General features: G+C 49.0%; 1 long non-coding RNA gene across 1 annotated transcript; it reads right to left on the minus strand.

Annotated features, from left to right (window-relative positions):
• Positions 1-990: 990 nt before the first annotated feature.
• LOC128812431 (uncharacterized) lies at positions 991-2,184 on the minus strand. The gene is made up of 2 exons (XR_008438713.1): positions 2,102-2,184; positions 991-1,324 (listed from the first exon to the last, which is right to left on the minus strand). It is a non-coding gene; the product is annotated as an uncharacterized LOC128812431 (long non-coding RNA).
• Between the last annotated feature and the right edge of the window lie 7,161 nt (positions 2,185-9,345).

Raw genomic sequence — 9,345 nt, forward strand, 5'->3', positions numbered from 1 at the left:
CCAGGTAGATTTTGTACCAGCACCATTAGCTGTGAGCAGCAATGTCTGACAACAGCTGTGCCTTAGTGCTTTACCGAAATACAATTATGTCTTAAAATGCCCAGACTGGGCTGGCCTTTATTTTATCCCTGTAATTGAAATTTGACTTCAAGTGTTTGTAACTACAGCCAGCAAATAGAGGCAAACCCCAATCCCTCAGCAGTAGTTCATTCACCCATTGTCCAGCAGTGTCTCCAGTGATTTATTTGATGAGTGTTGCTTGGCTGTGGAGGAGATGGAGTGAGCAGTGGGGTGACAGGAGCACTGATGAAAGGGCAGGTTCAACTAACAAGCAGCTAAAAAATTTGGAGAGTGCATGGGAGATGAGTGTGTGTTGGAGATTGGAACATACATTTCTCAAAGGACTAGGAGGGGAGAGCAAAATGTGTATTTTTAAATAAGCTAGCATCCAGATTTAGTTACCCTTATTTAGGGTTATCCCAACAGGCCAACTCTCAGACTTTATTGAAGTTTGCCCTTGTAATGCCCAGATTTTCTTCCTCTTTGGATTTTGTCCAGGAAAAGTAGGGAGCAGCTATCAGTGAGTTTCCAGTAGTGCTCTGAGTAGAGGGAATGGTCAGGACATATGAAAATAAGATAGCATTACTCATTTTAAGAAGTGGCAAAATCTGGCCTGTAGATATCACTGCTATTTTCTCACTTATCCAGAGTATTGGCCATATGCCAACATAAAAAGCTGCCAACTAAAACGTTTCAAGAAAGGAAACACTGTTTGAAGCCTGGCAGTAAATGTTTTCCTTCCCCTGAAATATGTGCTGAACATATATAAAGAAGGAAGACTCAGGGGTGTCTAGTGAGGTTTAACATTTTGTAATCATATGGATGAATTTGTTAACTTTTTCACACTTTCTTCTTTAACAGATGAACATTGTTACTAAAGGGTTTTAGTTAGAAACAGTACTTAAACACTGAAAACGAGAGACAGTGCAATGCAGTTGGATAAATCCATTAAAAAGGCAGTAGTATAGCATTAAAATGCCAACACCATGAATTCTTTGTCCATTTAAAATTCCTTTGCTGTTCTGCCATTCTCTTTGTTTCTCTATGCTCCTGTTTTTCCTTGTAACTGAAAACATCAGATGACCACGAGGGCTGACTGTGCAGCGGTGCTGCCTCCCAGGATGCGTGGCTGCAGTCTCTAAGCCCAGTGTTACAGCCAGGATCCACGTGGCTGATTGTTTTGCAGACATAGTGGTGGCGTATTTCTGTATTTCTGAACTTGTTTTTCAGGCTCGGTGGCCGCCTGCGCATCGTGGAGCTCCTGCTGAACAACAGAAATAAAGCACTTGTCAGGCAGCGGCAGGGCGTCAGGGCAAAATGGAATTCGCAAGACTAAAGTTTACACGAGGCAACAACGAAATCTACTGTGCCATTCTGTGAGGCAACAAAGGTAATTTGTTATGCAACATAATGAGGACTTGTGTGTGATAGGCAGCAGTGGCTCTTGGCTACAGGGCATTGACATCAACAAGCACATGCAGAGCTCGCATATAAGAGAATTGCTATACATAGCACAGAATCCACAAGCTTCGTTGTTATTACAGGGTTTTTTTCCATCTAAAAACTTGCAGTATAAACAAACACATTGAGACCGGTCCTGTAGTCTTTCTGTTATGGGTAGGACCTTCCTCATTTCCTTTTGGGTTGGTCTGTGTCTCAGACTTGACTGTCAGCCTGGGGACCACGAGGTCAGGGTCACAAGTGTCACACATTTCATGTGGCCCTGACACATTTGGCAAGCCTGCCAGCCCACACAATGACAGGGGAAGGGCGAGGGCAGGGGGAGAAGTTAGACACAGTCACAACGCTGTTTGCTGCCGCCCAGAAGTCTGTGATGTGTGATCCCATATGCTCCACTGCTGCTGTTAGCACATGCACTCCACAAGGCAGTTATCCCTCCTGGTGGGAGGCAGGGGTGCTGCACCTGCCTTGCAGACAAACTGCAGTGTGCAGGCTGTGCACAGAGCTGGGAATGGAGCCCCGGCCTGGAGAGCAGCAGGGCTCATCTGCTTTGCCATTTCACCTTTCAAAGCACATCTACCTGCTGCTGTGATGGGGCCACTTGTTCACGATGACTTAGGCTGCTCTCTGCCTCCAGAGCCAGAGCTAGACCCAAGGATCCACTTTGCTGACATTGCAGTACTGTCTCACAACTGCTTGTGTAACTCACTGTTGGGTATGTGTTCTCCTGGCCCATGCTGAATGATTCCCTTGTCATCCAGCTGAAAGAGAGAGTCTGCAAGCAATCTCTTCCTGAGAGCTGCAAGGGAGAAAGTGGGCTCGAGCTTCACTGATGAATTAATGCAGGAGAAATAAGGAATCAAGACTGTGCCACACGGCCTGCAGAGGACTGAGCTGAAGTTGTATTGGTAACATTTGTCCTGGCAATCTCTGGGGTTGGTTCTTTTTCTTCACTGCACGTGTAACACTGCACCTTGCTCATGATAGTTTGCAATAGTCATAGTTAAGCAAACAGTGTAGTTCCACAAGTGCTGTGTTAATCTGGAGAAAATGCTTGCTTTTTTCTTCAAAACCTGGCTGGCCAGACCATGCCAGGGCAAGCTGCTCCTGCAGGAAAGTCAAAGACCCCCTTTGTCTGGCATGCTGTGCCTTAAGCATCATCGCTAGTGGCAGGATGCTGGAGTTCTCCTGCCTGTGCCAGTGACTCAACAAGGGCCTGATCTGTTTACTCCTGCTCAAACAGGAGCCTAACTTCTTAGCACAGTTACAGCAGCAGTACAAATACGGGTAAGCCACTGAGTTAACACTACCTTGGTCAAGTTACTTTACCTCTCAGTGACTTGGGGCATACAGGACGATCATCACTGTGAACTTGCTCTCTGGTGCTCCAGGGTTTACACACCAAAACAGCTGAAGAAAAGCGGTGAAACAAGCACTGCTTTAGTGCTTTATGGTGTAATGTTTGACATGACACTCAGGTATTCAAACTAGGATGAGACTGAGAAAAATGTTGCTTTTGGTGCTGGAGAGGGACCTGTAGTGTGCCAGGTGCCTGCCATTCAGCAGTGGCTCCTCACATTAAGAGGCAGATAGGCTTGTCTGGCCCCATTCTCTAATGCATTTTTTTTCACAGCCTCTTGAACAATAGGGATGTAGTCCTGACTGAAATATTTTAGGAGCCACTGTGACAGAAATACTTCATGATGATACTGGTTATTTTAATTTAAGACATACTAATTTAATTACCAACCAAAGTAATTAAATTAAGTCTAACCAAATTAATATTGCATCACAAGAAGCACTAAGATTCCATACTGTGAGGATAAGAAGCAAACCAACCAACCCATTCATGCAGAAGATGCTATCTGGCATTTGCATATTGTGTATGTAATTAAAGCCATCTTTAATGTGTAATGCTCTTATTGCAGCCCTTGCTATTTTGTAGCAGTTGGTAGATCTTATAATGAACAAGTATAAAAATATCCCAGGGACTCTAGAAAGCATTGCAGTGACTTTGCAGACAATGATCCTTTTAAACTCCACAAGCATCCTTGCTTTTTCCCAGGGAAACTCCTTTTTAGCATCCATCAGGATGAACGCCACGGCGCCTCAGGGAAGCGCTGATCCCGGCAGAGTGAGGGCTGGCAGGTGAGCCCCGGCTGGCGCTGTGTGCAGCGCGGGCAGTGTGCAGAGTGCTCTCCGCAGAGCCGGGGCTGCGTGCCTGGGCCGCGGGCCGTGGGCAGGGGAGCGGCCGCTCCGGACAACCCCGGGCCGAGGGGAGGGGAGCCAGCCCCGGTGCCAGCCGAGGGGAGGGGAGCCAGCCCCGGTTCCGGGCCGAGGGGAGGGGAGCCAGCCCCGGTGCCAGCCGAGGGGAGGGGAGCCAGCCCCGGTTCCGGGCCGAGGGGAGGGGAGCCAGCCCCGGTTCCGGGCCGAGGGGAGGGGAGCCAGCCCCGGTGCCAGCCGAGGGGAGGGGAGCCAGCCCCGGTTCCGGGCCGAGGGGAGGGGAGCCAGCCCCGGTTCCGGGCCGAGGGGAGGGGAGCCAGCCCCGGTGCCAGCCGAGGGGAGGGGAGCCAGCCTCGGTTCCGGGCCGAGGGGAGGGGAGCCGGCCGCGGTTCCGGGCCGAGGGGAGGGGAGCCAGCCCCGGTGCCAGCCGAGGGGAGGGGAGCCAGCCCCGGTGCCAGCCGAGGGGAGGGGAGCCGGCCGCGGTGAGCGGCTCCCGGAGGGTTCGCGCTTGGCTGCGCGGCGGAATTGTGCAGCGGCAGCGCTCCCGTGGCACACGTGCCCCGGGCTTGTCTTTCCGCCTGAGTGCGGCTGCTTGCAAATGCCCTCTGCTCCCTCCGCTGCAGCCCTGCTTTCGGGAGCATTTCAAGGTCAAGGCTGTTCGCAGCGCTGTGAGCGCGGCGCTGCCTCGCTCGGCCCGTGGTACAGGCCGGTTATTTCCGACACACCTGTGCAGTACCTGGTGCACTGGAATGTTTTCCCCAGAGCTTGCTCCTCCTGCCTAGCAGCGGCACTGTTCATGTCACTTTGGTTGAGCCCTGCTGCCTGTCCCCCAGCATCGGGCACAGCAAGATGAGGAACAGCTCAGTATTGTTCAGCTGAATGAAGAATCACACACGGAGCTTGCACTGTTGCCATCAGCAGATTACCAAAATGAGAATGAGTGCAACTGTTCGAAAAGTGAATTAAGAGGAATTCTCACCTGTGAGCATTTGGACTGGGATCTGGTGTGACAACAAATGGATGTGTGAGTTGTGTATTTTAGGCCTCTACTTGTGTTTTCAAGGTGCTGTGTCAGGGTCAAGTTCATCTGGGTTGGGATGGTGGAATTTGCTCCTTGGAATGAAGCCTGCTGCTTCATTTCTCCTTGTGTAGATAGGGGTTTTTTTTGCATATGGTGTGTCTGTATTGCTTTAAAGTCAGTGTTGTGCCAAACTGCACCTATAGAAAAGCCTTTCCAAAAGTCAGGAATTTTGACCATCACAGGATTTGGTTCTAACCATTAAGAGAAGCAAAAACTAATAGATATTCCTCTGTTAAAAACCAATAGCTATTCCATCTGCTTGCAGCAGATGCTGCAACAGGTGACTGTAAGAGACAGGATGGGTGTGGCTGTCAGAGACTGACAGGTGACCAACCAACTTAAGTTGACCAAATGGGTAATTTTTATATTGTAATCTAAAGCCAGGTTCAAAGCAGGTGTGTTTGAGGTATTTGCCAAGTGTTAGGGCTTGATAAGTGCTGTGAGTAAGACGAAACTGAATTAACCACTTTGAAAGTCATAACAGGTCAAGTATCTAATGAAAAATGAAAGAAGAGAGTTAGTGGGAACAGGAAGGTTCCCACCAGGGCAATGAGAGATCTCTGAGAGCAGTGGGCAGCCCCTGCAGAGGCACCTTCTGTGCTCTCTTCTCACAGCTGCTTGTGTCTTCTCCTCTCCTCCTGAGACTGTGGCTTGGCTTTGCTTTCACTCTGTTTGTTGTCAGTACAGGCTGATTTGAATATTCCGAGTGAAAACAGTTACAGTCTCAGGATCTGCCCCCAGGAGAGTTTCATCTGTGTTTTCAGAAGTGGTCATGCAAACAGCTCTCTCCTGGTAGTTGGTTACCTACTAGCCCAGTCTTTCTTATTTCTTAGCTACAGAGCACGAAATACTCAGAAATCTGCTGCATTCCCACCACTCAGAGCTCACTCACTGGAAGGGAAACATTTCAGAGTGCTGTACAAGTTACCCAGGACTTGTGATTGGCACAAGGTATGTGTTGTCCTGGGGGCTCCCAGGCAGCCCTGGCAGCGCTGCCCCTCGGGCTGAGCCCTCTGTCCCTGGCCTGGCTCAGCCCCTGGGTTCCCCTTCATGCTTCCTGCAGGGCTGCTCACCACCCGAGCGCTGCTGCTGCCTGAGGATGGGCACTTTGGGGCTGCTTCTCCTCTTCCCACAGTGAAAACAAAATGCTGAGCACCCCCATTCCAACAGGTACCCTGTGCCAAGGCAGTGAGAGCTCTTGGTGCTACTGTAAGGCATCAGTCTTGCACTTCATGTGTATTTGTGAGGGGGTCTTGGCTGCTCTGCGGTTTTCTTGTGAGGCTCCAGATCTTTAAAGTTGTGTTAAAAAAGGAAAATGTCAACTGTAAAAACTCAATACTCCCCTGGTTTTGGTCCATAAAAAAAAAAAAAAAAAGAATTAAATCATATATAATTAAATATAATTTTTGCCCTATGGTTGCACAAAAAAATTAGAAATTAGATGTAGTTGTAATGTAATACTGTAGGCAGAAACTGATAATTAATAAGGAAAAAATCATACTTTAAAAGTTATTTTCATTATTTAAATGCTAAGTGTTGCCAATATCATCTCTTGAATGACTAAATTCAAGACAGTGATACTGCTTTCTCCTCCAAATGATGTTATAACAATATGTAAAATATCTTTAATACTGTTAGTTCATTAGAATTGGGCAAGCATAGACAAGCAGAAAATGCAGAACAGCATGAAACCAATTCCTTGTGGACTTCACAGGACCATCAGGACATTCTCACTGCTTATCAGAAAATATGTAAATAGCTCCTGGCTCCCTTGCTTGCTCAGATAGGTAGGCAAGATCTTTTCCATAAGCTTTCTTCCAGGAAACTCACCCTTCTCAAGGTGTGTGGTGAGAAATGATAGTAAAAAGAAAAAGCAAGAAGGATAAAAGGCAACACTAGATAAGGACAAGAATACAAAGGGATCCTGGGAAGCAGAGAGGGAGTGGCATGGGTTGTCAGGATCTGAAGAATGCTGAATACACTGATAAGGTGAGATGAAACCTTGGCCAGGAGTCTGTAAATTAGGCCAGGCAGACAAGCTGTCTGCAGGCTGAAAACTCCAACTGTGGCAATGGACATACAAACAGGATTCCTTCATGGCAAGGGCAAGAAACTGAGCAAGTGGGCTTTGTCTCTGCAGTAGCTCGGTACCTATTTTTACCCTTTCAGGCGATGCTGAGGTGCCACAGCTGTGTTCAGTGCATGGGGAACAGCCCTGCTTGGACAGCACCATCTGTACAGGGACAGCTGGTGGAGGGTGGAAAAAGTGAACTGTTAGCCATGCTCTGTGGGAGGAAATTGGAAATTTGAATTAAGGAACTATCTCAGGAATACTCAGTGAAGAATTAGGGCCAGCAGTGCCTTGCTGCTCGTTGTTCTCTGAAATTTGCCACATTGGCTCCCTTGACATGGATGGTCATACCAGAATGTCCAAAGGAAGTAGAGTCCTTTCAAAGCAGGGTTTAACCTACACATGCCATAAAAGCTACTGATAAAGTCAGTCATGGAGAACTACGCCTCCAAATCTGTAGATTCTGGTGCAGATATAAACTCAAAAGCACCCACAGTCGCTGAGAGTTACTGGTGCAAAACAGTTCCTAATGTCCTGACTGTTTTAGTTGCTCCTCAGCTGCTTAGGCTTTATCACATCTGCCATCGATCCATACGGGTGCTAGCGTAGGTGCCTGGAGGATGCCCCCATTTGGATTATTGAACCGCTACTAGATACAGAACTAAGTACTGTACTTTCTGTTTTGAAAAAAATCTACTGACATATCCTTTTTCCTTGGGGAAGCAGTTGTTAAGTCACAAGTACATTGGGAAAAGAAACCAACCACCGTATTTTAGCCTGGGTAAGTTCACTCACCCCACGTGTCCAGTGGGAAAGGAGCTGGCAGTGGTGGGAAGGCAGGGGCGATGCAGAGAGCACCACGAGCGGGCAAGGGAAGGGGGTGTCTTCCTGTGGTGTGGGTTTATGCCAGGTAAAATTGGGACTGAACTCTGACTTCCCAGTTTCTGTGACTCCAGGTGGAAACTGCGTGCACAGAGTGCCCCAAGCTCTCCTCCACAGGTGAGGGTGAGGTTGCAACTGGTGCTGGTGTAACTGGTGGGTACAGATGCTTATCCAAGGGGAGGGAACCAGCACCCTGCAAGAAACAGAAAGGAACCTGGGCTTTGTTCTGTGGCACTGAGGAGGGACAGCTCTGCTCCTTCCAGAGGATAGGGGAAGGGAAGAGATCTGGCACTGAGGATCCCCAAAGCACACCCGTGTGCAAAGAGAGGAGCCTGGAAAAGGAAATTCCAGGTGGAGGGCGCTTCAGGTTCCTTTGTTCTGTGACATTGTTTTTTCTGCTCTGCTCAGAACCTTATTTGTGGCTAGCACAGCTGTAGGAAAGGGTCTGGAGTTGCTACTGTTCATTGCAAGTTATTGCCCACACCATGCATTAAAAGAATGTCAGGCTTCAAAAATATAATATTGCCATGCTTTTAGCATATATTCCAACTTTGCAGCTTTGAAGATCCTCATTAAACCTTTTTTGCAAGTACTAAAATTGACAAGAGATCATTAACTCAAGTACCTCTGCTGCTGAACACCACTCTTGCTGCTTATGGCAGACAATAAAATAGGAATACAAGGTTCAGCTTGCCTTGGGGGATGTTCCAGGCCTCCTACTAGGGTATATTTTGGATTCAGGCTTTTCCTAGAGACCACGGTTGCCTTTGGTCCAGCAGTTGAGGCCACTCTTCCTGTGAGGTTTGCTCGCTGTCCTCCTTTTAGCTTTCTAGTTGCCCCATGTCTGCTGGCAGATGCCCTGGCCTTTCCCCCATCCAAGCTGCAGCCCGCAGGAGCAGAGCTTTGTGCTTTACCCCCTGACACGTGTCCAGCTGTGATGACTGGATTTGCACGTCTGTCACCACTGCACCTGAAGTTCCAGGTTTTGATTTGTCAGAACACCATCTCCCAGGCAGTGGCCTGAACCTGGGGAAGGCTGGCACAAGGTGCTGTTGGAGTGCAGAGGAGAGTAAAGGCCTTTTTTTGGCTGGAGGTCAGCCAGACATCTGTGTGGGCAGCGGGCAGCTGGTTTCTGCTGTGCATTAGGGCTGGGCTGGCTCGGGCAGGGCAGAGCATCCTCTGGTGTTGCAGGGTGTGCCTGTGGGACGCCCGTGTCGGCCTGCGGCCTGGCAGGGCTTTCCACAGCAGTTTCTGTGGCAGGTGTGGTGTGTGTGAGGAAGGCAGGCTCCGTGGGTGGCTGTCTGGCTGAAGGCCATGCTGGGAGCTACTGAGGAGGAGGAGAGGGATGGGAGGAAGCAGTGCCCTCGGCTGGCTGTGGCAGACCCGGGCCCTGCATCCCCCGTGTTACCTGCTGCCTTCCAGGCAGCTCCTCTGAGGGAACGGAGGCTGCCGTGAAACAAACCAGCAGATTTTATTGCAGTAATCACCTTTCCTCAGAGAAGGAGATAAAGGAACAGCTGGGTAACATTTGGCATGACTCAGTATTTCACTACCAAGTGCAAAGTCA

This window comes from Vidua macroura, chromosome 10 (genome assembly GCF_024509145.1).
Source record: "Vidua macroura isolate BioBank_ID:100142 chromosome 10, ASM2450914v1, whole genome shotgun sequence".
Lineage (NCBI taxonomy): Eukaryota > Metazoa > Chordata > Aves > Passeriformes > Viduidae > Vidua > Vidua macroura.